Source organism: Sinocyclocheilus rhinocerous, unplaced genomic scaffold (genome assembly GCF_001515625.1).
Source record: "Sinocyclocheilus rhinocerous isolate Xijiao unplaced genomic scaffold, SAMN03320098_v1.1 scaffold1600, whole genome shotgun sequence".
Classification (NCBI taxonomy): Eukaryota; Metazoa; Chordata; class Actinopteri; order Cypriniformes; family Cyprinidae; genus Sinocyclocheilus; species Sinocyclocheilus rhinocerous.
Genome location: NW_015665129.1, coordinates 2814458 through 2823265, shown reverse-complemented (window position 1 = coordinate 2823265; position 8808 = coordinate 2814458). Strand labels below are relative to the sequence as shown.

The window sequence follows — 8808 nt, the reverse complement described above, 5'->3', positions numbered from 1 at the left end:
GCGCAGGCTGAAGAAGAAGACGCGAACGCGCTCAGGGCAGTTCAGACATTGCGGTGAAAATCAGAGGTAAAAAACGATATAAATACTGTTCAGTTTCTTGCACAGACCGATCGTTTTGTGTCTTTACACATCAATGTATTATCACGAGCCACAGGGTTTAATTTGGTTTTGTTTGTGTATGTTTTATGACTCTCAAAGCCGTGATTCCCATCCACTGACATTATAGGACTGACAGTCTCTTTTTCTCTTTTTTACGTTTTGAATATGAATATTTTTCTTACAAAAACACATAGATTCGCTACAGGAGGCCTTTGTTCACCGCCCGGAGCCGTGTGAGACACTTTTTTTATGGATGGGCGCTTTTTATTTAACTTCTTTTGGACTGATGCATGCAACACCCGCTGAGTGGCATTAAACAGCTTGAAAGATCAAAGACCATTTTTAATATAACTCCGACTGGATTCGTCTGAAAGAAGAAAGTCATATACACCTAGGATGACTTGAGGGTGAGTAATTTATGGGCTAATTTTCATTTTTGGGTGAACTAACCCTTTAAGTAAAGCGAACACAGTTTAAATGATCTGCAATTCATTCATCCCACTAAAAATTATAGGTTAAGTGCATTGCATTGTGGGACAGCATAATCCTTGCAATGTGATTTGATTGTATACTGCACTTTCATGTGTCTTTCACTTTCATTCAAATGCCATGCATAAAGAATAAATTGAATATTTTGCCCATTATACACACTGCATACTGCAAGCATATAGTATGATCAACATCAACATCAACAAAAGCTATCCAACCTTCTTCTCGCCTTCCTTTTTTTCTTTCGTTCTCTATATAATCCTCACTCCATGCTTTCTGGGAAGAGGTAGAAAGAGATGCCATACAAGCTCTGATGGGTGAAGAGAAACCAAGTGCATACAAAGGTAATCAAGAACAGATGGGAAATGATTTGCCAACATAAGAATACAAGTTGCCTCCTGATGAAAAAAAGGATGAACTTAAACTCAAGAAAAAAGAGAAAAAGTTTAGAGTGGTTAAAGAAGAGAGAAAGAGAGACAATTTGGGAAAGGGTGAGAGAAGGAATATAGAGTTTGTGCACTCATTTGTCCATCAAGGATAACTATTCCTGACTAGTACCACAAAAAAGACAATGACCAAAGTAGTGTGTGTCTGTGTGTGCGAGGAAGTTTTGTCTAATTTCTACGGAAAAACTGTTTTGGAAAGCTATTTGAAACCACTGTGCAAAACTCATCCAAGATTTCTGTTGCCACAAAATAAGCCACGTTAAACTGCCTGACAATATTCTACATTCTCCTCCATTAAAAATCAAACACTCTCTGTTTTCATTGAAAAGAATAGCAGCAACAAATAGGTCAGGACCCAAAAGTGGCCTCAGAGGCTGATTCTGGTTTTAAGTTCCCCTCATTTCCAATGGGCTGCATTGAAACAGCTTAAGTGCAGCAAGTAATCTTAAAACACTAAGAGGTCTTTGTCCCTTACAAATAGTGATGGACTACATGCCCCTGTGCTCTCCACACCCTTTCAGCCCTCCAGGCTTTTTATTGTTATTTCCTGCTTGGCAAAAGCCTCTTTTCTTGCATTATCTCTTGTTGGAGACTTGTTTTATTGTGAAGTTACTAGACTGAGATAGGTGGTTTTCATTAAAACATTGTCTTATCTAAATCTTGGCAAAGAAGGTCCAAGATTTGGTCCTCTATGTTCTTCATTTGTGTGTCACGTACTACGTGGCTTTGAGGCTTGTTCAACATAAAAGGCCAACATTATGTTGTAATCAGGATTGGGAACTGGGAACTTTATTTTTAGGGTTAATATTACTCACATACTGTAAGCATTCCACAAAATATTATACTAAAATACTTTTTTCTGCACTATTCAGCCAATCCGCAACACTAATACTGAGTAATAAAGAGGAAATGTATCATATATATTTATATATTAATGAGTAAATCTTTTGAGCCAGTTTTTTTTAGTGAATCAAAAACCTACAGCACAACCAGTGTAAACCAATTCCCAAACAAATGATTCTAATGACTTGGTTCTTTTTAGTAAAAGAAAGCAGGTTATGTGACATACCCGGGTATGTTTAAGGGTAAGTAAGCGGATAACCTCAACTTTCAGTTCCAAAAATGGAGGTAACTTAGGGGTGACCCCGAATAGTGACAATTCAATGCTTCGATGGGAGGAGCCTGATTCGACTACCAATCTCACAGTCGAATATTCGCAGAGGTGTTATGATCATGCCCTTTTGGCTATATGGCGGTGCTCAAATGTCTGATTTCACATAGAACTACCGGTTTTCTCCCAATAAGTTAATATACAGCCTATTATGATAATGCTGTAAATAAGAATCTGAAAAGAAAGAACCTTTAAATAAGTATTTTAACGTGCGTGAATAAATCCAACCACCCCTATAGATTTAAGTTTCACTTTCCATAATCCGTGACCGACAGAGGAGCATCTTGGCGGCAGGGATTTAAAACCTTAACTCAAATTGACACAGGCAGAGTGAAAGACTGGATTTTTTCGATCAGGTAGGGTACAAGTGATTTCAAAACATTTCAGCTGGTTTATTTATATCATGTAGCCTATATATAATTGATCTCGTATAAGATGCATTTGGTTGAGTTGCGCTGCAGTAAAGTGCTTCATAATAAACATATGATTCGACTATCAGTGGACAATCAGTCGATTCGACTATGTAATTCCTTAGTCGGGGACACCCCTAATATATAAATATATATATATATGAAGTAAGCTAACCCTGAAACATGACACGGTAATGTTTATGTTATTTATTATAGGCCTATATGTTTATTATATTTTAATATCATCTCACATATCATGGATCGGCATTTTCTATAAAAAATTTTATAATAAAAATACATATCTGATATGACTTATTATAGAATTAGCATCAAACAAACAATATAATTCTTATTCTCAAGGATTAACGATTAAACAGAAGAAGAAGAAATAAGTAGTATGGCGCGCTTTTTCTTAGCGTGTGTGTCCATAGCGACTTGTCGATTCGTCGCTCTGTTGATAATGTCTTGTGTGCTAACCAGGAACATACTCTTTGTTGCATGAACTTACTCCCGGATGCATTTTTGGAACTAGAATACCTCAAGTAAGCAAGGTTTGGGTTAATCAACCGATAGTTCAGGGTTTAGCACATGGTAAGTTAAAGGTGGAGTAAGCGATTTTTCAAAAACGCTTTAGAAAACTGATTCGGGCCGACTAGCAAACTTGTAGCCAATCAGCAGTAAGGGGAGTGTCTACTCATGATGTGGAGGAGAGAGCGTTCAGTGCACAGGACGGACATTAGCGAACCGAGCGACAGAAAAATAGAGATGGTGATTAAAATACAAAAGAGGAAACGTCTGCGGAACAAAAGAAGGCTTAAGGCAATAAGGCAAGAAGTAGGACCCGTGTAAATATCGGATTAGCTTTCCAGCGCTGGAGAGAACTCAAGGAGCGGAAGGCCTGCGATCGGGATCCATGGCAGCTTTCATTGGCCAAGGCCCGCCCATGAGGCCGTTTGACCGACATGTCAAACAACCAATCATAGTTTGTTTCGTTCATCGTCACATTTCGGGGCGTGGAAATGTCACCACAATAACAGACCGGTGTGTAAAACTCTCAGATGTATTTTAAAGATTCTATGCCGCGAACTTAAATTTTTTCACATACTTTTGAGAATCCAGCGTTTAGTTGATCCTGATAAGCACTCGTCGTCACAGTTGTAAACACGACGACTTTCTTCTTTCGTGAGGGGGTTTGGCGGCACGGCATCTTTGTTTCCAGGCGGAACATTAAAGCACGCGACACACACGTCTTCCGGAAATCCTGTATAATTCAACCAATCCGACGACGACTTCGAAACTCCTGAAGTGTTTCCACTTTAGTGTGCCATATGCATCAGACGTTTAGCCAACGGTCCGTGGGCGTGACGTCTAAGGCTGAGACTAGCGCCGCAACAACTAAAGTCTGTGTAGAACACTGGATGCGACAAAGCGACCGTTGAAAATCATTTGAAATTTGTGTCAATACGTCATGAATAGAACGCAGCAGCAGTTTTCTGTCGAGGATTTGTCGTGTCGTGCCGCACCGCACCGCATCCAGTGTAGACCATAGATATGTACATATATCTATATGGTGTAGACAGCATCACTGATTATAATGAATTCCATAGTATTTTGTCGTGCCGCGCCACTCGCGTCCGGTGTAGACACAGTGTAACATTGGTTTTCTTTGTTTCACAGAACTAATCGTTGCCTGGGTTGTGTACATATGTGTGGGGCGGAGCTATCAAAATAGGGGCGTGTTTGTTTTGGTGATTTCAAATGTCAACATTGGCTACCAGAAATCGCTTATCCCACCTTTAACCTTGCTTTTTGGAATACACCCCAGATCAAAGCGTAAACAACGTATTCGCGTACATACGTTGCATACATTGTTTACGTATGTGATACTCTCCAAATTGGCGCAAGGGTGACGTGGAGGAGACAAATTGTTGAATAAAGTCATTATTTTTGTTTTCTTTGGACACAAAAAGTATTCTCGTAGCTTCGGTCGGTCTCGTAATTACGGTTGAACCACTGATGTCACATGGATTATTTTATCAATGTCCTTACTACGTTTCTGGACCTTGATCGTGTTAGGATCCTTGCTGTCTATGGAGGGTCAGAGAGCTCTTGGAACTCATCAAAAATATCTTAATTTGTGTTCCAAAGATGAACAAAGGTCTTACAAGTTTGGAACGACATGAGGGTGAGTAATTAATGACAGAATTTAAATTTTTGGGTGAACTATCCCACTAAAATATAGTTACAGTGCAGCCAGTGTTATCCGTTTGCGAAACGAATTATGAATTATTTGAGTCGATTCTTTTTAGTGAATCAAAAGCCTACAGCCCAACTTCCTGAATGAAACACTCTAATAAGTTGGTTCAAAATAAATAAATAAACAAATAATCTGTTGGTAACTTCTTTAATATATAGTTACGGACAATTAAATAATTCATTAATGCTGACATTAATGGAACCAAAAACACTAAGAGGAATCAGAAATAGATTTCCCATTATAAAGTTCCCATTATAAATGTAAAACAATAAAACAGAAATTGTGTAAATAAGGGGAAACAACTAAACTTTTCCAGTGAATGATTCACTTGTCCATCTGTGGCCTGTTTTGTGATAAAAACACCGGCCCACAAAGCAGGAGAAGGAGCTCAAGCCACAGAGGCCACAGGAAGACATGACCTCGTAGAGCAACATCTTCTCCAAAAAATTCAGCTGTGGCCTTGAAGGAGTTGAACTTCATAATTGGCTGCTCTTGGGGGTAAATCAAGAACGAGAAGCATCTGCGAGCTACAGATGGCGTGTCGACATATACTAAATGTGACATGAAATTTCAGGAAGGACCTTGTAAACTGTTAGCGCAGACAGGAGGTATGAGAATATGTGTGATTTGAGACGGCAAGAAGCATTTTGTGCTGTCAGACTACACTGGTGGAGACGCGGAGCCATCAGGCACGAGTAAAACTCTGATAATTAAACCCATATGACAGACTGAATGTAAAGCCCTCTCTGCAATGGAGAAATCTTGGGTCTCAATCCTCTCTGGAAACTAGGCAGTCTCTCTTCATCTCCATTTGGATGACATACAAGCAGAAAGTCTCCTCACTTAAGCTTGACACTGCACTGTAACCGTATGAAAGAGCCACAGACCACTGGCCGCCACAGACCACTGGCCTCCACAAACACTGTCTTACCCACTCACAACAAGACTTGATTTACACAAACCAGAGGATTCAAACAAAAAGTTGGTGTATCACACTTCTCAATTCATTTTCTGCTCGCTCTTTCAAATAAACAAAGCACAAACAAGGGAATTAAGATAATGATTACCAATGCACTGTCAGCAGAAGTGACTTATGTAACAACCGGTAATGAACTCTGAATCCATCAACGGAGACCATAATGTGAGAGCTATTCACGACCGGCTGTGGAGCATGAACATTTTAGCCAGCTCGCAAACCACACACCCCTGAACCAGACAGAGCTTACTACACCAACCCTATAAACCAACTTTGTTTTCTCTTGAAAAAACAATACATTGTTTATTTAACGACCTAAACAATGAGCCTCTTCAGTTTTCTTATGATGTTCACGGTGTTCACCAGCAGAGGGTGGTAGTCTAGTGCAGGGCTTTTCAATCTTTCAGATGCCACGGACCCCCAAATATGATCACCCTTGTTTGTAAGGGACCCTCATCCTAAAATTCAAAAGGCAGCTATATTTTCATGTATTTTCATGTGAATAGTATATTACAAATACATACATTTCTATTACATTATTGTTTTTTACTCACTATAGTACTTGGTTACACTTTATTTTAAGGTGTCCTTGTTACAGTGTAATTATTTATTTAAGTGCTGAGTAATATTAATTAACGACATGTACTTACTATATGGTTAGGGTTAGGATTAGGGTTACTGGCATGTAATTATGCATAATTTATTGTTATTATAATAGTAAGTACATGTAACGTGTAACAAGGACACCTTAAAATGCTCCACAGCCGGTCGTGAATAGCTCTCACATTATGGTGTTACCTAGTACTTTACTGTTTGTATCTGTTAATATATTATTTATTTATTTATTTTAACTTATTGATTTAGGTTTGGTTTAATGGATTAAATAGTGATAACAGCAGATCGAGTTCCCATAGACCCATGAATTTCCATGACTTTTTCATAATTTTTCCAGTTATTCATTATTATTACTTGGATAAGCATTTTCAAAAGCCATCATTCAAAATACAAATTTCAAACAAATGAAATAGCTCAATTTAAAATATTTATACTCACTAAAAACTTAATTTCCATTCCAATTTCAAGCCCTGGATTTTTATTTTATATTTCTTTTATTTTTATTTTTTTTATATTTTATTTTATTTAGTTCTTGTAGTTACTTTGCATAAAAGGTTCTCCGCAAATCAAGATGCTCTGCAAGTAACTGTACTAAATAACAAACATAAGGCTATGTCTGATATCAAAGTCTAAATATAGGCCTAAGACTTGTAGTTTCCAGCAGCTACCCCAAGCTCTCTCCATCACAGGTAGATGCGCACAGACAGGCATGGAGTTGTTCCAGGAGAAGCGCTCGCTCTACCTCAGCGGTTCCCAAACCTGTTCCTGGAGGCCCCCAACAGCACGCATTTTAGATGTCTCATCTGACACACCCATTTCAACTCTTGGAGCCTCCACTAACAAACTGATGAGTTGAATCAGGTGCGTTTGATTAGGGAGACGTCCAAAATGTGTATTGTTGGGGGGCCTCCAGGAACAGAGTTGGGAACCACTGCTCTACCTGACAGGGAGCAGGTCTCCTGGGCGTCCTCGTTGCCAACTTACGCATTCAAACTACATAATTTATCCAACTTTCAAACGGCTGTGTCTCAAAAAGCCAAATAGTGCAGTATTATACTTGTATAATAACTATATATTTCATGGGGGAGACCGTTGCTCTGTAACTCTTCATTTTTTGTCTACCAGTCATTCCATTTGATAGCAGCTGTAATCAGGCATTAATGGAAATATTACAAGAGCAGATAATTTATTAAGTAGCCTAGGGAACTGGACGTGTTCCTCAGAGACTCTTGGCAAAGGCTTCGACTCTGAACCCCACAGACAAAGAGAGATATTTCTGCTTTCTGCTAGAGTGATCACCAGCTGTCTGACAGCGCTGCTGCCTTCATCATTTAGTTTCATATAACTGCATGTAACAAAATGACAGCAGAATAGACTTGCATATGTATCCCTTGTATTAAAAATGAGAATGATAACCATGCACTTTGCAATGCATGCATTTGGATTCTGCCATAATATAAGTTTAAATGAACAAAGTCGTTTGACAACGACCTTACCGTTTAATTGTCCAGGAGCGGGCAATTTGGCGACCCTGAGATATGCCGACCTCCTTCAACACCGGGTAGTTCTCTGCTGCCACATATATAGCCTGCTTACTGAGTTACTCATACATGCTGAGATGAGCCGGTGGACTGTGCTCTGGTGCTGCGTGGTTCCTCTGCTTCCTTCAGTCTTGCCGCTGGAGAGAGGAACTGAGTTCGGACTGCGGTTTGGTAATGTCCGATTCGCGAACGAATCGCTCTTTTGAACAGGTTCTTTTTAGGGATTCGATTGAGCCGATTCGCACGGGGTAAGAGAGACGCGTCTCAGACTGGTCTCTCAATAATTCTCAACATAGTTATTATCCTTCATAATTCCAAACCAACTTTTAACAGCTTAAATCAAAGCGATAAAACTAGGACAAATGAACAACAAATCAAATTATAGAAACAATTCTATAAATACATTAAAAGTGCAGCAAGCGATTTTATGGAAATATAAGCAGAAATAAGTCTACTCAATTAAAGATATAACTGAAATGACTATCTTGAGATATCACACCGTTCTTTGTGACAGTGATATGTAGGCTAACAGTAAAATAGCCTAAGTTGAGTTGAGCTTCTTGGTTTGGCAAATCAGAGGGCCTTTGAGGGGCGTTCTACATGTCAATCATTTTGCGCGGTAAGTAGGCTACTCTCAGAGGCGGACAAAGTACTCAACTCCATTACTTGAGTGAAAGTACAGATACTGCTGGTCAAATATTACTCCATTACAAGTAAAAGTTGTAAAGACAGATTTTTACTCAAGTAAAAGTACAGAAGTACTTGCTTTTAAAAGTACTTAAGTACCAAAAGTAAATTTCCTTT

The 8808-nt window shown here is 39.0% G+C and overlaps 1 protein-coding gene across 1 annotated transcript in view; it reads right to left on the bottom strand.

The window, feature by feature from the left end:
* adamts10 (ADAM metallopeptidase with thrombospondin type 1 motif, 10) overlaps positions 1-8108 on the bottom strand; it is a 60551-nt gene extending 52443 nt beyond the window's left edge. The window contains exon 1 of the mRNA XM_016542309.1: positions 7960-8108. The gene's annotated coding sequence lies outside the window, so the exon portion shown is untranslated. The remainder of the gene's footprint in view (positions 1-7959) is intronic.
* Positions 8109-8808: the final 700 nt, after the last annotated feature.